This window comes from Onychomys torridus, chromosome X (assembly GCF_903995425.1).
Source record: "Onychomys torridus chromosome X, mOncTor1.1, whole genome shotgun sequence".
Classification (NCBI taxonomy): domain Eukaryota; kingdom Metazoa; phylum Chordata; class Mammalia; order Rodentia; family Cricetidae; genus Onychomys; species Onychomys torridus.
Genome location: NC_050466.1, coordinates 82,164,931 through 82,189,933, shown reverse-complemented (window position 1 = coordinate 82,189,933; position 25,003 = coordinate 82,164,931).

The following is a 25,003-nucleotide window of genomic DNA, read 5'->3' as shown; positions in this document are numbered from 1 at the left end:
GCCTCTTTTTTGATAGCAAACTGCTGTGGATATTGCTCTGTGTAAATAAAGTTCTGATTGGCCAGTGGCCAGGCAGGAAGTATAGGCGGGACAAGAGAGAAGAGAATTCTGGGATGTAGAAGGCTGGGGAGAAACACCGCCAGCCGCTGCCATGAGAAGCAACATGTAAAGACACTGGTAAGCCACACGCCATGTGGCAAAGTATAGATTAACAGAAATGGGTTAATTTAAGATAGAAAAGGTAGATAACAAGCAGCCTGCCACGGCCATACAGTTTATAAGCAATATAAGTTTCTGTGTGCTTTCTTGGTTGGGTCTGAGCGACTGTGGGACAGGCGGGTAAGAGAGATTTGTCCTGACTGTGGGCCAGGCAGGAAAACTCAAACTACAAATGGTGCCCAATGTGTTGGCAAGAATTTCCACCTAAAATCTGAGAAAAAAGATTCTAAGACGGAGCTAAAAACAGCTTCCTAGTTGTTTCCCTCAAGTTAGCGGCAGCCTGCCGGTTTGAGCTACTATGGCGGGTTTCTGGCTTGTGCATCTGACCTGCAGTGTGGCGGGAATGAGGAGTCTACAAGCAACACTTTGCTCTGCTGCGTGGTGGATTTAGCCTTTGTGAGTTAAAAAAACAAAAACAAAAACAAAAAAGGGTTTCTGGGCTATGCACAGCTTTGATAGAACTCCTTCTGATAGTTGATGGTACACATGGCTCCAGACCCAGACCCCGAGCTGGCGGTAAACTGTACCACCAACATGTTGGGAAGCTGAGGTGGGCGGAGCCAGCAGCCACAGTGGTGTTTCAGTCTTACAAAGATGGATATTACACAGAGAATCTGGTTTGTCTTGTCTTTGGGATTTTTAACTACAGAAAAAGATTTGATCGTAAAAGCTGTTGAGTTAAACAAATATGTAAATTTTAAAGGTACCTTGACTTCAAAATTTGGATATAAGGATATGTTGCTTTGGAAAAGAGTCTCTGCTTTTGTTTCCACAGAAAGCCAGAGGCTGTGGATTTGTTCCAAACTAAGATATATCAGGTTTGATCAGCCAAGACCACCTGAAAGGTCTCCAATGACACCATGGCCCAGATGATCTGACATCCAGAATGGTTTCAAGGCAACTGGCTCAGAGGTTCACCCTAATGGACTACTCTATAATCCTAAAATTTTCTTTGTATCCCCATAAGATACAGCGCCCCCCTCCAGCAGGAAGTAGTAAGAGAAACTACGCCCACATTCCCAAAATTTTCAAGCTGGCTTTGGAGATGGAATTGGCTCACTCCTTCTCTAAACCCAGACATATTGCTAAAAGAAAAGGTTAGATTCTTGTGTCCCAAATCAGAAGAGCCCTCTGGTGTGGGACAGAGAAAAACCAATATTTTCCTTTAAAGCAGGTTGATTATAAATGAGATCTCTTTCTAAAGAAGAAAGGGGGATATGATATAGATATAATAGGATGAAAGGGTAGATTAGGGAACCTACTTCTAAAGAGCAACAACTTGTTTAAAATGTTTTACATTGGTTTAGACTTTAGTCTATTGATACAAACTTAAAGTTAATTTTGTTATACTGTGTGCATATTTCTACTCATGTTTAAGGTATTATGTTTGTATAGCTCATTTTAAATGGTAATGGATAATTAAAAATAGATTAATAATTAGTCATCTATGATATTCATACTCGTAGCCATGTTACTTAAGTCTTCTACATATACATAGAGATATTTCAGATAGGTAATCTTCAAATACTTCAAAGACCTACAGAATATGGCATTTAAAATATTTTAAAATTTAGACTTTCTGGACAGTGAGACATGTCTGCTCCTGGCAGCACTAATTTACTTCAGAGAGGAGGATGGGCATTGAAGACACTTCATATGGAGTTTATCTTCACCTTGGCAAAAATAGCCATTTGGACAAGAAAGTGTTCTTGCCTGGACTGCTTGATCGACTGGACATGCAGGACCCATAGAAAGGTGACCACTGAACTTTGCTTGACAAAATGGTCCTTCAGGTTCCTGCTTTGCAGAGGAAACTGCCAGACATTCTACAGGACACTGAGAGAAGTGACCAAGAGACTCTAGCCCTGTGGGCGGAAGACAGATGCCCCAACTTTACAAAGGAACATTAGGTGACTGTCCAGGCTGCCAGCTGTCTCTGTCTGCCCTGCAAGACTCCCGAAAGTTGCTTGCATCCTTCTCCCGGTTCTCAGGTAATATTATATCCTTCTGAGGTCTTTGATGTGGTTGAAGACTAGATAGTTGTAATTTCCTCAGTTGTGATAAAAGATAAGTTAGATATAAAACCTTAGACTCACAAATATAAGATAGATAGGATATCTTCTTTAATATTGTAACTGTAATTCATGCTTAATAATGGTTTTGTTATATGTAATTGTACTATGTAAAAGTTAAAACCTTCCTTAAAAAAAAAGAAAAGGGGAAGTGCTGTGGATATTGCTCTGTGTAAATAAAGTTCTGATTGGCCAGTGGCCAGGCAGGAAGTATAGGCGGGACAAGAGAGAAGAGAATTCTGGGATGTAGAAGGCTGGGGAGAAACACCGCCAGCCGCTGCCATGAGAAGCAACATGTAAAGACACTGGTAAGCCACACGCCATGTGGCAAAGTATAGATTAACAGAAATGGGTTAATTTAAGATAGAAAAGGTAGATAACAAGCAGCCTGCCACGGCCATACAGTTTATAAGCAATATAAGTTTCTGTGTGCTTTCTTGGTTGGGTCTGAGCGACTGTGGGACAGGCGGGTAAGAGAGATTTGTCCTGACTGTGGGCCAGGCAGGAAAACTCAAACTACAGCAAACTTTATGGAACTTTAAAACATTTCTATCTATAACCTGACTCGTGTTTTGTAAGCCTGCGGCAGAATGCATCACAGTGTTCCTCAGACAATAGTAATTCTACATATTTTTCATTGTTTCTTTTTACTCTGTCAGTGCCAGAGATAGACACTCATTTCTTGAGATAGACACTCATTTCTTTTGACATAAGCTTTCATGTTTTGGAGATCATTATTAAAACACCTACTGCCTTTCTATTCTTTAGTTTTTGATAATGTAAAATCATTTAACCTTTATTCCTAAATCCTATTTCTAAAACTTTAATCATTTTTATTACTTTTCTGTAAGTCCGCTTCACATTCTTCTCATATTAAAAGTTGGAAGTATTCTACTCCCATACTCCACTGTGGGACTTTTCTATTTTGAGCCTTATGCTTAACCAAAATATATATGTAATATATATCTTGTATGGACATTGTTATACTGCTGCTTTATGTATTAGTGACAAAGTATTTTATTAAAGCATTATCCAGTCAATTTCAGATGATTTTAAACAATTCTCCTTTGTGTATAAATCATATTCTAAACAATTTATAGTTCCTGTTTTCCAAGGACTTATGATCATGTGCCTTTGTGATTTTTATATTTAGAGCATTATTCTTTTAATTTATGACAGAAATATTACTGAAATACTACAAAATACTCTTACAAAAAAAGAACTTTGGTCCCACCAAAAGAATTGAATTGCATAATATGTGCCTTATTCTTTATGTGTTACCAAAGCATTCTCTTTCCATGGGGCTAAAAGGCTGATCTGGAGTTTCCACATTTTCTTTATAATCATAGCTTCTTCCTAAGATTACTGAAGACAGCAAGATGGATCATTTGTCTCTGCTTGTGGTCTGACTAACATTATGAAAATGAGAAGGTTTACTGGTAGAAACTTCTAGTCTAAGGCAATGTCTTTTACATAGATTTAACCAATAAAACAATTCTTGTATTAACCTTCAAATTCAATAAGATGCACTGGCTTAGCTGCTGTTGTTTGTAACTTTCATTAATGGCAAGAATTAACTTGGATCCAAGCACATAGTAAGGTGATAAGGTGCCTATCGGTGTAATTCTAATCTAACATCTACATTATACTCTATTTTGAAATTAGTAATTGTAAAGCAAGCTAAGGCCTTCTATCATCAAAGTTTAATTAAACAGTTTTTAAAAGTAAAGATACAGATATTTATGGTTAACACTACACCAGTAAAACAATGATATTCAGAGGAAACTTACACAAAGATGGAAATATAACCCTCTGTCTACAGAATGTAACTGTGTAGCCTTGGACTACATGTAGCTGTTTAACTTTTGAAATACAGCTATTGAATTGAATTTGTAACTTTATAAACTCAATAAAGTAAATTTAATCAATTCAGTGCTGAGTAATTACTGAGCTGAGTAATTGAACTTATAATGTAACTTTAATTTAAAAATATCTAGTCCTATGTGGACTAAATGCCTATTGCTATTGGTGTTACTTGTTTATCAGCTTCCTTTCTGGCCAGAAGAGGAAGTTATGTCATCCATGACAACACTGAATGGACAGTTTTAGACCTCTGTTCTGGTTATCAGTTGATTAATAACAAATCAGCCCAAATTTTAGCAATTTTTATGAACATTATAGCAAATATTGCAACCATATTATTTAGAGACATCTTCCAAATTTTATCTATTGTTATCCTGCCATTGGTTTGTATTGAATCGTTATTCCTGATTTGGTTCCAAGTTTTATTAACTGATTTGCTTCTAACTTCTAACATTGGGAAATGCCATTTGAAACCTAGTATGTTCCCCGTGGCTCCTAGGTCTAGTTCTTTTATGAAGGTTTTCAGATGAAGGAAAGAGGTACTTTAATATTATTTGAATAAATAATGACAAATGTGCATCCTGATTTTTTTAGTAGTGCTGAGAACTGGATCCAGTACTTCACACATGCTAAGCATACCCTCCACCATTGAGCCCTAAAAGCTTTTTTTACGACCACTACATTTGATCACATACATGGAAGTGATGAGGAAATCAGTAGCATTCTTGATGTTATTATAGTCTATGTGATCTTCATTATATTCTACAGTTAATTTTACATTTTTCTTTTTAGAAGCTACCCAATATATACGTAAAGAATAACATCCCTTAAAATTAAATAAAAGTTATGAAAACAACAGTTATAGATTTCTTGAAATAATTACTTTTTGGTTTAGAATTGTGAGGTATACCAGGTGCTGTGGCCCTTGAAATTCATAGCTATTTAATGACAAACATTGACTTCTCTGGAGCAGGTGTCTCACTAGAAAAATTCTAATTTTTATAGCAGCAGTGTAACTGGTTTTTAACTTACAATTGTGACTCAGATGCTTGTGAAATTTTACCTTTCACATTAAACTTTAGTTCATAAAAATTTCATTTGATGATATTATAGTTAAGATCATGGAGCCTACCGTTAACTTAGAATTTAAAGTCAAATAATTCTGTACTTTCTATCTCCTTATTCTTCACTGTGCAGAGAGGTTTTGAAGGTCCTTTATAACTTACACAGAATGCATACATTTTCATAGATGTAGCAAGCCACCTCAGAAATAAATGGCTTAAAAATGAAACTTGTTATTAGTGTTCAGAAGTACTCAGGCAGGTGTTCGTCATTGCTCCTGCTGGGTTAATTTGGGTATCTAAAGAACTACTGATTTGTCTGGTGAGTCATATGTCAAGAGTCTGGTCCATGTTTGCTTTTTCTGAGGTAACTGTGTTTTCTGAGGTAAGTTATTTTTCATTCTTCAGCAGGATAGTCTCGGCTTGTTTATGTGGTAATGGAAAGGCTCCAAAAGACCATACAAAAGGAAAAAAAGAGCTGGCATACCAACACTGTGCTTCATTCTGTTGGTCAAAATCAATGCAAGACTAGATCAGTTTCACAAGTTGCGAGAATAGATCCCATTTTGTGGATTGGGATGTGAAGATTAGGGTAATTATTATGGTATCAGGTTGGTACAGTGACATAAGCAGAAAAGAATCAGGGTGGTATGCAGGGCTTCATCTTTGATCACCCTCTCTGAAGAGCTTTCATCCATCTGACTGTTGGATGTCATTCTTGTTGCTTGGCTCCACCATGAAGTATCTGAATTTCCTATGATGTCCTCTGATCATGATGGCTATAAACTTATGTTCTCATTATCACCATACATGATTAACTAAAGTGTCCATTATATTCTAACTTACATGATCTTCTACTGGATTATCTCTATTAAGCATATATTTATTGCTATATACCAGCTTAGACATTTTACAGTGTTATCCTAGGTTTTCATACTCTACTATTTAGTATATCTCTAAGAGACAGAGACAGAGACAGAGAGTGACAGAGAGACACACAGAGAGAATTAGCTTGTTTTAATTCATTGCTATACCCCTAGCACTCAAAGCAGTGAGAAATTAGTTACATTAACAAATGTTTTAACTCCTCATACCTATCTGTGTACAAACCTCCCTCAATTTTTATTCTTTACTATCCAAGTCTAAGTCTGTTAAATGTCTGGATTGTAATATGTATGAGAAGTCTTTATAATAAAAACAGGGGAAAATAATTTGTCTACCTATTGTGGCTTCTTTGATTGAAAACATCTATCGCTTTCAGAAATGCCATGTCTGCTATTTATTTTTGTTTCTCTGAGGAAATTATTTAACTTTGATAGTTAATTTATCTTCTCCTTGAGGATATTGAGTAGTAAGAGGCAGAATAATGGGATAACAGAAACTTATAAGGAGGAAAAAAACCTCATCAATGTCTTGAAATATTGTCCTGCTTCACAAGTTAAAATTATTTCTAGCACATTCCAATAACATTGATTCCTTAGAAGATTGAAAGTTTAGCTAAGTTGTATAACTTTATTGAATTAATTTCATTGTTCAAAATTTAAGGCAGAAAATCTCCTCTAAATTAATTTATAATAAGATGAGATTATTTTAAATTGTGTTTCAAAAAAGAAAACAAAACCCCCAAACAAACCTTGTGTAGCTATTCTGAAAACCACCTTTATAAAGAAACAAAAAACCCAGCTAAGGTTCTAGGGAAAAAAATCAATAATTTATCAAAATAAGCCAAGGTATACTTAAAGAATACATTAAATTATTGTGAAATTCCAGTCTTCAGATGATTATGCTCTCCTCCCTTCTTTGTTTTTCCTTTCTGATATATTTGGAAGGATATCAGTCTTGTGTAACATAAGGCAATGGTTTAAAGCTAGGTTTAGCTCCCTGTTACAGAATAGATAGAACTAAGGTATATTCAGTTGGTGTTTCAGATTTGCTACAGGCTCAAAAGGACTCTAAATAACTTTTCCGGTTTTATTTTAACCACTGACTTGTGAAATCTGTTTATGAAGAAACCAGGAGCTGGAATTCAGTCTAAATGATCTGGGGTTAGATGATCATTTTTTTGAAACAAGTCAAAATTGACCTACCAGTGGATGAAAGACTTTACTCAGAATCTGTGAAAACAGTAGATAGGCATATTGTCAAGGTCATGTCAACAGCCAGTCAGATGTGTAAGTGAGCTCTGCCTTCACTGTCTCAAGTTCATCAATGCTTTCCGTTACAAGTGTAGCACCAGACATCTTATTTACTCTGGACCCTATATATGAACTTGATAAACCAATCAGATTGTTCTCTTTCTATCAGAAGTACTCTTATTTATACTAAAGGGGAAGGGAACTGGCAGTTTTTAAGAAGTTACATAATGCCAGTTTTTATAAATATTTTTATTTTATAATTAATTTAATTTTCCATATCAGCCACGGATTCCCCTGTCCTCCCTCCTCCAACTCCCCTAACCCTCCCCCGAATCCATCCCCTATTCCCATCTTCTCCAACGCAAGGTCTCCCGTGAGGAGTCAGCCCAGCCTGGTAGATTCAGTTGAAGCAGGTCCAGTCCCCTCCTCCCTGTGGTTTGCCAGAAACTATGCCAAATATATTTAATCTTAGAAGTAAAAAGCTTGATTATTTTCCCCTGTATTTATCTTTTCTGTTTTCAGTATCATCAACATAGATGAGCTATGGATTTTAAGATAAATGTCATTTAAAATTGAGATTGTATAATGCCAATTTATATTCAGATGAATTTCAAACTCTTAGGAAATATACATAAATTGTCCAGGGAATTGTTTGTGTTTGTATAAATAAACATGACAAATAAGGCTTTTTTTTTTTTTACCATGTAATTGTTTCAGTATGAGGGAGGGGGAAAGTTTTGTGCCACTTTACTACATTTCATACATTTTTTTTTTGCTAATCATTATGCACATTATGTATTTGTTGATGAAAAGCAAATAGTTAACTGCTAGATTCACTGAGAGATTAGTATCTTCTTTGTGGAAGATTTTGGTTGTTCTTATTTCTGGTAAGATGCAGTGGAAATGACAGAAAAAAATGTAAGAATGATAGGGGGAAGTAATTCTAGTTGTTAGGTACATATAAACAGTAGGAAGGGCGATACTTTTCAAATTGAATTCTCTATACTCAAGGATGATAGAAAGCAGTAAAATCTAAAAGAAGACAGTATTTGAGGGAATTATGGACAAAGAAACATCTCCTTGTATATCATCTGAAGCATGGGAGAAGAATCACACCAAGTATATAATATTGTTAGAGCTATAATGTGTGCTCTGTTTCAGAAAGAAGAATTGATTTGTATCATAGTTCCTGAAATGAAACTTGTAGCTTACAAAAAAATTACATTTTTTGAAGCTGGGCTTCTAATATGGACTGAATGTTCGTGCCTCCTCAAAGTCCATGTGTTGAATCCTAGGTCCCAAAGTAATTGTATTAGTAAGAGCGCCTTTGAGAAATCATAATGGCAGCCATAATGCTGGGCCAATCATGAAATTATGAGATTGTGATAGGAGACATGAAGATGGTGGAGTAGAGTGTGTTTAGTGTGCATGAGGCTAGATTTTCTTTTATGTTATGTGTATGACTGTTTTGCCTACATGTATGTCTGTGTACTGCATGCATACCAACAACCACCGAGGCCAGAAAAGATCATCAGATCCCTGAACTAGAGTTAAAGACAGTTGTGAGCCATCATTAGGTTCTGGGAATTGAACCCAGGCCCTCTGGAAGAGCAGCCAATACTCTTAACCATTGAGCAATCTTTCCAGTCCCCATAAGGCTGGTTTCTATCCCCAGCGCACACACACACACACACACACACACACACACACACACACACACACACACACAAATGAGTAGTCACTAGAGATAATACATTCATATTCCCTCTCCTCTCTCTCCCTTCTTCCTTCCTTTCTTCTGCTATTGGGGATACAGGAAGAAGCTATCCATTTACAGATCAGGAATAGTGCTCTTATAGGAAGAGAATAACCACATACCTTGATCTTTACTTTTACAGTGTAAGGAATGAATTTATTTTGTGTAAGCTATCTAGTTATGGAATTTTTGTTTTAGAAGTCTTGAAGTAACTAAGTTACTTTTTGCAAGAATTTTGGTTTTAGCAACAGAAGTTGCTTATTTCAAATCCTTATGAGAAATTTATTGAGTAGTTTTCTACATGGTGGGTATTTTAGTACACATTGTATCTCTGAGTTCAGTAGAAAGTTATTTTCTTCTTGAGTTCTATACTCTTTTAGAGGAAATTTCTTGGGCACACATCCTTTGATTTCCAGAATAATATTCTGTATTAGTCTTCCCCTGTCTAGATATATTACACACACACACACACACACACACACACACACACACACACACACACACACTCATCTTCTATCTTTTTCTTTGTGTTGTCATTTCCTATTCTCCATTAGAATAATCTCATCCTTTAACTCTGCATACTGATACCAAAAGAGCAAAAAACAAAACAAAACAAAACAAAACAAAACAAAACAAAACAAAACAAAAAACCCTTATCTCTAGCTTGAACATAAGCCCCTAAATGTCACATTTTATAACAGGGTAACCACAGAATTCATTTTAAAAGCATAATAGTAGGGGAGAGGGAAAGCTGATACCATCAACTTTGCTGAGTGTTTTGTACCAAGGTCCCTTCAAAGTCCATTTGGTAAAATATTACTCTTTAGCATGAGCATGATGTTGGTAGGTTGTAGATCTCAGAAGAGATGGGGTCTAGGGAGACTGCTTCTAGTAACTGAGGGTATCCCACTGAAAGAGATTGGAACCTGAGGTAATTTGTCTTCTCTTTTTTACTTTCTATCCAGGAAGTGAGTGGTTATAATCTTCCATTCATTCATGTCATGATTTGTTGCTTTACCACAAGCCCAAAGCAACAACCATGGGCTAAACTATCTAAAGCTGAGCCAAAGCAAACCTTTATTGTTATAGCTTAATTTTTTTGTTACAATTTGATCATCACACATATTTTTGCAGTAACAGAAAGCTAACCTATGGAACAACAATCCTAAGTAATCTAAGTAATAAATATTCTGGGCATATCTATAGCTATGGTATATATATATATATATATATATATATATATATATATATATATATATATATATATATATATATATATATATATATCCTCCAGTCTATTGATAAAAGCAGATAGTATACTTGACCAGTCAAAGGGCTTGGTAGTGACGACTATAGGTCATTGGATAGCTGTAAAGGTGTGTTTTATGTATGTGTTTGTGCACACACATGGGATGGCTACAGCTTAAACTTTGGTGTTTTTCAACTGTTATACTTTTAAACTCATATTTAATAAATTCTTTAGATGGAGCCTTTCACTGTCCTGGAACTTTTCAAGTAGGCTAGGATTGCTGAACAGTGAGTCTTGGGGTTCTACCTGACTCTCTCTCCCCAGTGTGGGGATTCCAAAGGCATTCCATCTTCTCTGGATTGTGATGTGATGTGATGTGTTGTGTTGTGGTGTGTGTGTGTGTGTATGTGTGTGTGTGTGTGTGTGTGTGTGTGTGTGTGTGTGTGTGTGTGTATGTGTGTATGCTAGTTTATGTGCATATTCCTATTTTGTTGGGCATGTTTGTGAATCTAAAACAGTGGAGGTTGAGAGAGCTCAATTTCCTTGTGTTCCATGTTGCTCCTCTTACATTCTATATTTCAACATCATTGCCCAGTCCAGAAATATAAATAGTGTCCAAAACTTAAATCTCAAAACCTTCTCTTCTACAGGTTACAAGAGTCTGTTAAAATGTTTTCCTTAATGATGACTTCTATCATTGCCCAATGTTTCTGTGTCTCTATGCCTAGATTAGCAGATAGCCTTCAGACGGATTTACAAGCTTTCCCCCTCTGACGTTCCTTAATCCATGGTTTACACTGCTGTAAACTCACAAACTCTCTCATTCTGTGTGTGAGTGTATGTGTGTGTGTGTGTGTGAGAGAGAGAGAGAGAGAGAGAGACAGAGAGAGACAGAGAGAGACAGAGAGACAGAGAATTTCATTTGAAAATCTTCCATGCTTCCTCAATTCTTTTAAAAGATAAAACTCTATATAACCACACAGTTTGGCTATTTGAGATTTTATCATAATTACTTACTGTTGCATAACACTATTCCTGAAGAGACAAGAAGAAATATCTACTCACTCCAAATAGGGAACTGATGACATACCAAATTAACAGTTGTTAGAGTTGAGTTTTATTGGCGTTACTTACTAGAATGTAGATCCAGGTTTACTCACATAGCAGAAATTACTTAGCTGTATTATCAAATACTACCTCTGAATGCATGGCAGCACACAAAAGCTGGAAACCTAGAGTATACTTCACAACTTGTCTGCTTCTTTTAGAAAGTTTGGCTGGTCTGAGCCTCTTTTAGGCAGCTTGGTTAGTCTGAGACTTTTCTAAGCAGCTAGTCTTGTCTGAGAATGATTCTTAGCAGTCTTCTTAAATATGCTTAGGAAGGGAGGAGCCTAGTTGATTCTGGTTAGTTTCGGGGACTTCCGAAAGCTATTTTTAATTGTTTACTTCCTGAGCTTAACAGGTTTCCTTGTAAAATGGAGTGTTTTACCTCCTCTTTGAATACCCTGTTGTTTTATCTTTCTATAAACATCCTGTATCTTACTAAGCTTCTCTCTGCGATGGAGGGTTTTAATCTTGGAGGAAACAGCTATATAACACTTTCCCCAAAGGTACCTATTTTTCTGATTCTCCTCTAGCAGTTTTATTCTCTGACTATAATTATCATTCTTTAAGGCTACTATTGGATGCTAATTCTCCTTGAAAATCTTGCCAGATTTTTCTTGAATTTCTGAATTTTTCTTGGTTGCAGATTAATTTTTGTTCATAATTTCCACCCAAAATATTTATTTTTCTTTACTTAGTATGATTATTTAAAAAATGATATTAAATTTACATACAGTACAATACACAGATGTTCACTGAATTACCACATTTTGACAAATGTATGCACACAATTTCCCAGCCAACCAAGATATCAAACTTTATGCCATCCTAGAATAGTCTATCATGTCTACTTCTAATCCACTTTGTGACCTGAGAATAGCCACTCTTCTGATTGTTATGCTTACTTAAAGATTCATTTCTCCTCTGTGATTTTATTTATTTTATGCATTTAAACTGAACTGCAAACCAGTGGTTGTCCTGACAAATGCCATCACATAATTAGATTTTTATTGAGCACAGTCAATTTAAATGCTTGTAGTTGGTAAATTTCTTTGAACTATTTCAAAGTATATTTTCTTTCCAAAATTATGGACACTTTTGTAGACTGGCCTATAGCTTGTATTTCAAGAATTCAGTATTATCTCCTTTTCTCTTTTATAAAAATGAGGGTCTGCTTCATTCAGTAAAATTCTGCTTAATAAGGCATACTTACAGTGTTAGAAATATGCCAAATATGAACAATAATGCATGTAACTTGAGCAAGAGTCCTAATGAGCTCTGCAGGGGCAATTGTGCTTTAGAGTTCCAAATAAAAAGAAGCTAATTGTTAGCTAAATTCTGTAAAAGGAGAAGAATCAGTGACTATATTAATGCTGAGATTGGGAACTATATTGCACATTAGAACAAAAATATCAGCTGTTCTTATATAATACTTAATGGTTGAGGCTACTTTTTATAACAGTAGTTACTGCCTAGAAAATGGGAGAAGAGGTTTATTAGATAATTGCAAGGCAAAAATGAGGGCAATAAATTTATCTAATTTACCAGTATAGACACCAGTTCTGATAAGAGTCTAGACTAAAAATATAATTAATAAAATTTTAATAAATAAGCCAGGCACTGGGTAGTACATGTCTTTAATTCCAGCACTTGGGAGGCAGAGCCAAGCAGATCTCTGTGAGTTGGAGGCCAGCCTGGTCTACAGAGCGAGATCCAGGACAGGCACCAAAAACTACATGAAGAAATTTTGTCAAAAAAAAACCCCCAAAAAATTAATGAATAAATGTGAATGTCATTGAAGTTTTGGTTATGATATATTACATAGTCTAAGGAAAGGAAGAACTTTCATTTCTTTAAATCATGTATGTTCAACTCTCATATGGAATGCTGTGCATAGAAAATGGAACAGCTGAGACTTTTAGAGGACCTAGTGATACTGAAGACAATGTTATATTGTTTCAAAGGATTTATGGTTGAGACCAGGCTGCATCCACATGGCATAGAGGTGAAAACACTGGACTATTTTGTAACTTTTCGTTAGAGCATTGCCTTTTTACCTAAGCAGAGTTCAAACCTCTGCAGCAGCCATCTCCATGTACACTGTCTTTTGATTGTTAGCCGCTGAAGGGCTTGACTTTTGGGAAAAATATATCACTTTCTCTGATCTAACCTATAAACTGTACGTATACTCCATACTTTTTATGAGATTGCTGTAGAATTGAGAAAATGGGTATTGACTGAGAAAAGTGACTAATCCTGGAACTTCCCTAAAAAGAAAAAAGACAAGTAGAGATAACATGTGAGATAACATGGAGCTACAGTTAAGCTGGTAAATGCTGCTCTCTGCAAAGTCACTTTGACTCTACACATTTAAAAACAATAAGGTTTGCATTAATTGATGTCATTGTTAATTGTTTATCTTAGTAAATAAGTATTTTGAACATCTATTGCCATTAAATTAATGATTGAATCTCTTCATTGACTATAAGAAATTTGTCTTTCAGAGTTTGAAAAGGGATGTAGGATTGTAGTATCAGGAAAATGAGATCAATTCTTTGAATGAAAGAAGAAAAATAAGGAGTATGATGAGTTCTTGAGTCATCTTGATAAAGTCATTTAGTTTTCTTTACCATCAAGCCCTTGGTTTTTGTGTTTGTGTATTTAGTGTTAGGGCATTTAGTCTTTGAAATATATGTATCCTGAACTGTCTATAATAGCTTATGAGGTTTATCCTTTTTGATGAAACAAAAGCATGAAAATAGAGTTTTGAGGGAATTATCAATCTACCTAAGAATCTAATGAGATTAAACACCAGTGAATTGGAGTCAGGAAAAAAGCAACAATAATAACAACAACACATACTCTCTTCTGGATGAAAACTTGAAAGCCTTTTATAATAATAATCAAAAGGATTAATTCCTTAAATCCTGTATAGTTGTAAGATGAAGTTCTGCTTAAATATCTGTGATTGTTAAATTACTCTAAATGTTTTTTTGAAATGTGTAATGGATAATTACATATGCTACTATTACATCTCTCCAGTGGGGAAGTCATCAGAAGGGGAGACACCATGGGGAAGAAGGCTGGAAAAAAGAATAGATACTCAGTGATTAAAACCAACAAGTTCACATCAAAATTCTAAGGGATCATTTTAGGGCAACCCAAGTTCTAAAAGCACTTTAAATACAGTATACAGCAACCCGTCACTTTCTAATTATAAATTCTTTTTGGCTGGGGAAATGAAGTGTTCTTATGGAGATCTTTTATGTTCAGCAAGCAGAGTTGAAATGTAGGAAAACAGAGCAATGAAAGAAACCCATGCTGTGTAGAGGACTAAAGCACTGCCATTACTGAGCACTATGGGCCCCATGGGCTGGAGTAGATGACTCTTAAGCATTAGTTCATGTTTTCCCAATTAAGCATAAGTTGTGTTTCTTTATGTGCTCTGGAAGTGTTAGTCATTTAGTTCCCATAAGGAGCATTTTGTCAAGAGCAACAATTATAGCCAGAGACAAAGGAGCTTGTAACAGGATTATAGGCCTCCCCTGACTCTAGCAGGACTCAACTCCTTACATAGCTAATTGTGATGTAATAGTGATAGCTTTTGGAACAAAAACAGTTGTCAAAAAAAGAATAAGGCAGCAAGATATTATGAATGAAATGATGGTGAGGAAATAAAATACATTAAGACTTACAGAATCACATAAATAAGTATAAGAGAAATGAGCATATACATAACATTTAACTTGTTTTTTTCTTAGTATTTTATTGGTTCTAGTTATAGGGATACGTTTTCTGCATCTTAATTTGTATTTACAGGCCTGAGATCTATTTAAAAGTGGTTGGATATCTTCATGTTTTAAATTTAGATTTAAAGCGTGGCAGTAGTGGTGCACACCTTTAATCTCAGCACTCAGGAGGCAGAGCCAGGAGGATCTCTGTGAGTTTGAGGCCAGCCTGGGCTACCAAGTAAGTTCCAGGAAAAAGGCGCAAAGGTACACAGAGAAACCCTGTCCCAAAAAACAAACAAAAAAAATTAGATTTAAATTACAGATGGCTTATCATATCACAAAATATCTGAGTCAGAAATCTTTGTTTTGTGCCTACTAAAGTTAATATAACATTCAATCACCCTTAAAAGGAAAAGGATCCTACCTTATACACCATTAAAAGATTATATAGGTTCTTCTAGGTTATAGAAATGGTACATCAAATGACACTACTCTTCTAAGCATGTGAAGTATGCTTATCCAGTTGATTCATATAGGTCTTGCTCATGTAGGGTACAACAACTGTGTTCCAATTCCAACTTAATCAGAGGACACATCAGTTGTGGTACTTACTTCTCTCTTGCTTTGCAATAGAATGGAGTGATTGTGAATTTAATTTTGGATTTCAGAAACATCTGTTACTTCTACCACTTCTAAAAACTAGTTCTATTTCTCATAGGAAAAAGTAAGAAAATAATAATACACTCATGGGTTCTTGTTATTGCCAAGATTAATTGGACACTGATAATGTGTATGAGTTTTCCAGATCAGAAGGTCTTGCTTACTGAAACTTTATTGGAAAGCAAATTAAATAGTTGCTGGCATTGTAGAATCAGTTTGGAATTGTGGCTTATGCTTCCTCGTTTTATCTGATGGTGTAAATAAGTCCCTGTCATGTCATTATTGTAGCTGGAGGTGAGATGAGAAGGTAGACAATTCCATCGTATTTAAATATGCAGAAGAATAACATTTTTAGTATTTTGCAATGTTAATATGCATAGAATTCTCATGTACTTCCTTCTGCCATTACACATCCTGTGTTTGGGTAGCTAGGTTCAATGACTTGGCTGTGTCCTTGACCACACAAAGACTCTGCTTGCCATGTGATTGGATTAAGGGACATGTGCCGCCACCACCTGACTTCTGTTTATGGCTATGAGATCTCTGATCTCCAGGCAAACTTTATTTATTAACATACAAATAAAATCACATTTCAGCACAATTCAAATATCACCACATTTCCTCCTTTTATTCTAATAAAAAGAAAAAAGGGGAAAAGTTATAACCAATATAAGAAAACTATAAACAACAAGTAAAATAACTATATACAATATATACAAGCAATAAATACCTCAACAATGTTTATTCTATTTGCATTTGACAGACTCAGAGAAAATATTCCATTATCTATCCTACTTTGGTAAGTCCAAATTGTACCTCTTTCATTTTCTATCCTATCTTATATTACTAACAGAGAAATATCTTATAATATCTTTCAAATTTATACACTGATACCTCTTTAGTGAGTTTCAAAAAAATGAAAAGGGCAAGTTTTGGGGATGTCTTTCTGCATGCTGTGAATATGTGTTGTTGCTCTGATTGGTTAATAAATAAAATGCTGATTGGCCAGTAGCCAGGCAGGAAGTATTGTATAGGTGGGGTAAGCAGAGAGAATTCTGGGAACAGGAAGGCTGAGTCAGGAGTTGCTAGCCAGACACAGAGGAAGCAAGATGTAAAAGTACCAGTAAGCCATAAGCCACATGGCTACATATAGATGAATAGAAATTGGCTAATTTAAGATATAAGAACTAGATAGCAAGAAGCCTGCCACGGCCATACAGTTTATAAGTAATATAAGCGTCTGTGTGTTTACTTGGGTCCAAGTGGCTGTGGGACTGGCTGGTTAAGAGAGATTTGTCCTGACCACCCACAGGCCTGGACACAAGAAATCTTCTAGCTATAGTTCAATGTATTGTGAAACCTTGAAAAATAAGTGCTGACAACTAGGAAATGTGCATAGAGTGAGAAACTTTGGAGCACTCAGCACTAAATGGAATGTCTTTAGGAAACCACTCTCCTCAAGGCTCAGAAATCTATGAGGAAAAGGAGGTGGAATGATTGTAAGAGTCAGAGGTGGTAAATAACTCCAAGGAAACAGCACATTCCAGGAACAACAGGCCTGATACATGTATGAACTTACAGAGACCGTGACAGCATTCAGAAGATCTGCAGTGATTCAAACCAGAAAACAATCTCTGCATTTTGAGGGAAGTAGACAAAGTCCTACCACTAACCAAGAAGCTGTTTGCAGCTGATGCCTACTGGAAATGGGAAAATCAGTTTTCTTTAATGGAGTGTCACTGGGTATATGTGCCACACTCTAGGGCAGGCCCTATGCTCGAGAGTAGTTGACCAACACAAAATAGATTAAAAGTTTTTTTGAGTGCTTTTTGTTGTTGTTGTTTTGTTTTTTGTTTTAGTATTTTTGTCTTCTTGGATTTTTTTAATGGTTTTGACTTGGGTTTTTTTTTTTTTTAAACTTGAAGTTGGGTAGATAAGGAGGAGGTAAGGAGAATCTGTGAGGAGTTTGGGGGAGGGATAGAACAAAACCAAAATACATTGTATGGGAAAATGATAACACTAATAAATACAAAAAATGTTTTAAAATTTTTTTAATCCAAACCAATAAGTGGTAAAGTGAATGTACAAGTGGAAACAAGCAGATAAGAGAAGAACATCCCCACAGGCCATACCAGCCCTTGTAGATTGCCTGGCACCATATTTTCCTTCAAAAACTTTGCAATATTTTAAAACTTGTGTGTGTGTGTGTGTGTGTGTGTGTGTGTGTGTGTGTGTGTGTGTGTGTCTTGCAATGTGTACATCTGAGTGAAGTGGCCCACAAGAGCCAGAAGAGAGTGCCAGATCCCTTGGAGCTAGAGTTATAGGTGGTTATGAACTACCCATGTGGGTGCTAGGAAATAAACTTGGCTCCTCTTTAAGAGGAGTGATCTTTAACTACTGAGCCATCTCTCCAGCCCTAGTATAGCAATTTCTACTTAATGGGAGATTGAGAACAAAAAACATCATGTTGGTCCAGATACAGCAATTCCTACATTTGTGATATAAAACTGATACCTTCTCACATAGTTTGGGGAACTAAGTACCAAGTATAACTAGACATGCAAGTTTTCATTTCAGAGAAGGAATAATAATAAAGGGAACAGGTGACAAGTGTCATTTTCCAGAGTATTTCCACTTCAAATGTCTGTGGGCGAGAAGACAGATTTGCCTTGATGGCTGTGCACCACTTAAGAGTGAGACGTGAGTAGGTGCAGTAAGGAAATCAACGTGTAATGACATTCTGCTGTGAGTCCAGCTAGAGCTCAGCTCTGTATTTTTTGCATAATGTTCTTTCAAATGTGTGGGTACAGGTGTGTTCATACTTGTGAGTCTACCAGCATGCTATAGGCTTGAAGCAATAGGTTGTTCTGAGGAGAGTGCCTAAATTTACAAAATATTTTCCCAAACTGACTGAGGAAATAATTCCTTGAAAGCCCTCCCCATCATACTAGTATCTCAAGGAAGGAACACCATATTCATCTTTTTGAATAAGCTTATCAGATTTGCAGAAAGATACTTTTCTCTGTATCAGAAAGAGTATCAGTTTGATATAAGGCCTAGGAAAATGTCTCTGAGGACAGTTGTCTGGGTTCTGCCTCCTATAAAATGAGCATAGTAACCTTTTTTAAATAATGAAATATAACATAAAACAAAAAATAATACTTTGAAATTGGACAAAACAAATAGAAATAAGAAAAGGAGCATAAGAGGGGCATCAAAATTGGAGATGCACTTGTTTAGCACACTCAGAAATTCATAAAACACTTAACTGGAAGCTATGATATATATGCAGAGGACTTGGTGAAACCCTGTGCAGAGGTCAATAAAATCCAACTCAGGAAGTTGTGTATGGTTCTAGATGAGTACCTGGCATGTGGTAATTATCTTATAAATGTTAAATATCTTTGTTACACTTTATTTTCTCTTTCATATAGGACCATGCCATACAACTCAAGCTGCCCTTGAATTCATGACCTTCCTGCCTCAGTCTTTAAAGTGCTAGGAATAACCCTTTGTACCACTATGTCTATTCTCTCTCTCTCTCTCTCTCTCTCTCTCTCTCTCTCTCTCTCTCTCCCTCTCTCTCCTGCCAGGAATGAAAAGGTGAGGTCAGAGTCACTGAAAAGCAAAAGCAGCTAACATTCTGTAGGTAGACCCCATATCATTTTCAAATGTATGATTATTTATTATTAATAACATTGGGACCCAGATGTTGGGAAATTCATGTAATCACAAAAGTCTTCCTCAGGAGGCTGAAGTTATTTATCTAAGGTTCAGCTATAGATTCTAGAGGGATATTACTGCTCCTTGAATGTTTCTTTTTATGAATCAGGATTTTGTTATGTAGCTAAGGCTCAAACTTACAGTCATCCTGCCTCAGCCTCTCCAGTGCTGAGGGTATGGGCATGTGCCACAAGACACTTCTTCAATTTCGATATGTGTGGGACTAACCAGAAGGAGAACTTGAGTGAACAAAATACAAATTCTGGTCTGGAGGGCCTGTGGTAGGCCTGAGGGTCTCCATTTCTGAGAACTTCCAGGTCATGCTGATGCTAGTGTGCTACAGAACACACCTTTTTCTTACGAAGCATTGTTTTCAGGGCACACTAATGTTTCTCAAAGCTAGTAAGTATGTGAGGCTTCAGTTAGGATTATGTGGATTACTTACAGGGGGTCTGTCTTTGCTTCCTGTGAGTAAATATAAACTATCACTTGAGATAATGTAATCCCTAAATTGCATACACTTGTGAAAGAATGCTCATTTTGCTCTAATTATGCATGTGAAATAGTGCTGTGTGCATCATGCATGATATTCTGATGTTAGGAGGACTGAAATTCAGAAATACTCATGTAAGCACCAAAATTACACTAAATATAATTTAATAGTGCAAGCAAGGAGGCATTTGAGGACCCTGTAGATGTGCTACAATCATCAACCTGGCAAAGAGAAGTGGAGCTAAATAATGGAGATTCAATATTGCTAGAATACTGCTTAAATTGTCTTTCTGGGTATTTTGATGGTAATACCCAGTGAACTTGAAGAAATGGCACACCAGAAATACATGGACCATTATCGATTAACAATCTTCGAGCCATTCAGCTAGATTCATAGTTTATCTCTTCTGTGTCATCAGAGACAAATGAACAAGTACAAGCTATTGCCTCAGTTTAGAACTGAAAGGCTGTGTGACACTGGATTTTACTAGGTATCTGTTAGAGTATTAATAATACTTTTAAAAGGTTCAACTATATGCACTCTTAGCAAGTGTACTGGAAAAAGAAATCAAACTGCAGAGGTGTTTATGTATGTTAAAGCTTTCACATATTCCACGAAGTATGTCTGAATGTGAAAGAATTGAACTTCAGTTCACTGGCCTTTAATAAAGTTATTTAGCTATAATCCTTTGGTGGATATAAGAAAATCACAAGTGCTTGATTCAGATAGACACCAGGTGAAATGAAAAGAAAACTAAAGCCTGGAACTCAGGGAAAGCTAATGCTACACAAGCTTTATCAAATCCTCCCACCAGCACTATAATACTCAGTAAAGCTCAGCATGACAGTTCCAAATAAAACAGGGGAATGACAAGGCAATAACTCTGGGAGCATTAGAGCAAGGTACAATAAGTTTTCTTTCTCCTACTCCTTCCACTTGAATTCTCCTAAAACAGCCAAGGGAGTCAAAGGAGCATTGTAATGTATTCTTGCATGTACAGAAACATTTCCCCTTCTTTTTGTGGCTTCTTAACCAGCTAGCCCTTGTGGTTATTGAATTTCTCTGGAGAGACCTTAATCATGAGTAAAAAGAGAAGTGTGAGTTAGCGATGATAACAACAGTGCTGTCTAACAACAAACCACAAAGTCTCCTAGGCAAACAGCAATCAATAAGGATTGATTCCAAGCATGAGTGTGGTGACTGGCTGGGACTAAACTGCTATGCACTAAGTTCTGTGGGAGTGGCTGCATATCTGTCTCATCCTGTGAGCCATGGAAAGGCAAGCTAATTTCCTTGATTCTCAAGATTGGAGATGGCAGACCATCATGGCAGCCCCCAAATTTGGTTTAGGAAAGTGTTGAAATGAAGAGTTACAGTGCGTAGATGCAGCAGTGGTGTGAATTTTGCTTGTTAACACGACAAACTTGAAAAAGACAAGGACTAGAAGTTCGTATCTATTTTAAGTAAAAATTAGTTGCAGAAGAAAGGAAAAATGAACAAAGGTGAATGCAAACAGGGATGCTTAGTTGAATCTGGCCTTCAGATGAACAATTTCTTTTTTACAGTATAGTTATGAATCATGCAGTATTTGGTGATTGGCTCAGAGTAACTGTTCTTTATTGGGACCATGATATATTTGGGGCATATAAAATAATTATTCATTATTTGTCTTGAATTCAGTTTTCCTTATTATTTTTTCCCAGAGTTTTACAACAGAGTGAGGCTGTTGAGAGTGATGAGCTCACAACCAAAAATATGTGAGTGATAATTACAAACTGAAAGTAAAGGCACAATGAAGCTGAGAAAAAATAAACTACGTAAAACTTATTTCCTACTTCACAGTAGAATAGTCTACCAATTTAAAATGCTCGATCATACCTGTTTCCCTTCAGGAACACCTTTCTGTTTGTTTCTTTGTTTTGGCAGATCTGATCTTTGGTTAGTGGTTGGCTGTATAGTAAACAGTTAATATTCTCTCTGATAGATTGGGCATGGGAGTGATTGGTCCATGCCCATATATTATCAGTTCAATACTTAGATTATTATCCTTAGCTACTGGAAAATAAGAAGGCACCTGAATGGTGATGTAATTCCTTTGAAAAAAATCTGATCATTAGTACCTCACAAAACATTAATCTTTTAAGGTGTCCAAAGCCTTTATTTAAAATCAAGAAGAAGGGACAGAGTGCATAACCCTCTCAGCAAATATGAGCTGGATAGTTTCAAAAAATTCTTTCCTTAGAAAGCAATTTCAAGCCTGTCTGCTCTTATCTGACTGTTAATTTCCTATTGCTACATAACAAATTTTCACAAACATATAGTTTAAATCAGCACCCACATACGGGCTCACAATTCTATGGTTTAAATATATAGCATCGGCCAGGTGTAGTGTTGCACACCTTTAATCTTAGCACTCAGAGGCAGAAGCAGGTGGATCTTTGTGAATTCAATGCCACCCTGTCTAAACAAAGAGTTCAAGGCCAGGTAGCTATATAGCAAGATCATGTATAAAAAAAAAATACAGCATGGTCTGGCCAAAGTTTAAGTATGAAGGTATCACAGACTAAAATCAAGGTGTCATCCAGGCAGAATTCTCAGAATTAGGTTCTAGAGGAAAATCTGCTTCTAAGTGATTTTTGTGTTGCTAGCATAATTCAGTTATTTACAGTTGTGGGACTGAGGTCTCCATACCCATGGTGGCTATGAGCAGGAGCCACTTCTCAACTCTGGGGGTTCTATTCATCTTCAAGCTAACAACTGTAAAGCAGTACTTCAGATTTCTGAGTTCCTCTTCTGTAACCAGCATTAATACACCTCTCTCTCTTTTTCTCTTTTTTTAATTTATTATATTTGTGTTTTAATTTTACACATCAGCAATGGGTTCCCCTGTCCTCCCCGCTCCTGCCCCTACCCCCACCTTTCCCCCATCCCCTCCCCTCCATTCCCATCTCCTCCAGGGCCAAGACTCCCCTGGGGATTCAGTTCGACCTGGTGGATTCAGTACAGGCAGGTCCAGTCCCCTCCTTCCAGGCTGAGCAAAGTGTCCCTGTGTAAGCCCAAGGTTCCAAACAGCCAGCTCATGCACTAAGGACAGGTCCTGGTCCCACTGCCTGGGTGCCTCCCAAGCAGTTCAAGCTATTCAATTGTCTCACTTATCCAGAGGGCCTGATCCAGGTGGGGGCTCCACAGCCTTTGGTTCATAATTCATGTGCTTCCATTCGATTGGCTGTTTGTCCCTGTGCTTTTCCAATCTTGGTCTTAACATTTCACGCTCTTACAGTTCCTCTTCTTTCTGGACAATTGGACACCTGGAGCTCCACCTGAGGCATGGCTGAGGATCTCTGCATCCACTTCCATCAGGTATTGGATGAGAGTTCCAGCATGACTGTGAGGGTGTTTGGCCATCTGATCACCAGACTAGGTCAGATCAGGCTTTCTCTCGACCATTGCCAGTAGTCTACAGAGTATGTATCATTGTGGATTTCTGGGGACCTCTCCAGCACTCTGCCTATTCCTGTTCTCATGTGGTCTTCATTTATCATAGTCTGTTATTCCTTGTTTTCCCTTTCTGTTCATGATCCAGCCGGGATCTCCTGTTCCCCTAAGCTTTCTTTCCCTCAAACCTTGCCCTTCATTATTCCCACTATCGTCCAGGTTGTTCATGTAGATCTCATCTATTTCTCTGTCATTGGGTGATCCCTGAGTCTTTCCTAGGGTCCTGTTTTCTAGGTAGCCTCCCTGGAGTTGTAAGTAGCAGTCTAGTCATCTTTGTTTTACATCTAGTATCCTCCTATGAGTGAGTACATGCCATATTTGTCTTTCTGAGTCTGGGTTACCTCACTCAGGATGATTTTTTTCTAGATCCATCCATTTGCCTGCAAACCTCATGATGTCATTGTTTTTCTCTGCTGAGTAGTACTCCATTGAATACACCTCTCTCTTAAAAGACTCATGTGTTTAAGTCAGGACCATACCAATGCTCTTAGTATCTCAGAGTAAACTCACTGCATTTGATTGAATAACTGGGCAAAAGTAAATGTGTACCAGGGCTTTAGAATTTTAAACGGGGCATCTTAGAATTCTGCTTGTAATGCTAATTATGTCCCTGGGTCACTTCACGTCTTTTGCTCTACTCTAGGATTCTCCTCTTCTATTGTCAAGCCCATGCATAGGTATGTCCATTAAAACTTTTTTGAGAAGAAATTGTTTCTTCATAAACTTTCTTTTTCAAGACTGTTTTCAGTGCCCCATATTCCCCGAATGAACTTATGTGTGATTCCAGTCTGTGCAATCATTTATGGACTGTGTGTGATCTGCAGTGGCACTTTTCTGTCATAAATTTCTCAGTTCCATTTTGTGTTACATTCATGTTTAGTGACAGGTAGAAAGACTTACAGCTTCTATTTCATTCTGTTTAATTGTTTATATTTTTAGGTGACACGAGCTGGAAGAGAGGTTGCTGTTCTTGTGCAGTTTCTGGTTAACACCAGAAACTAGCTTCCTCTTATTTCTTCCTCGTGATTAGCAGCTAACATGCGTCTTCAGACTTTTTGTTTTGGTGCACAAATACCTAATGTATTTTCCTCAGGATTCTGACATTTTCAAACATTGTAATTATTTCTTATTCCACTTATTCCAGAAGATGGCGCTGCTGCTTCTGAAGTGAAACAACATGGGAGTGGGGGGTTACAGCCCGATATTTTAGCGTTTCAAAATAACAGACCAAGCATCTGTATTGGCAAACACATGCTTTTAATTGACATTTGAAATACCTACTACATTATTTTTTATCCTTATGCTGAGTTTAGTTTTATAGAAAAAAATAATCACAAACACAGTTTTATAGAAAAGATAATTAAATATGTTGAGACAGAAGGAGTAGAGAGCCTGTAAGCTTCTCTGGTGTCAGAATCTAAATTGAAAGGACAGTGCTTGGA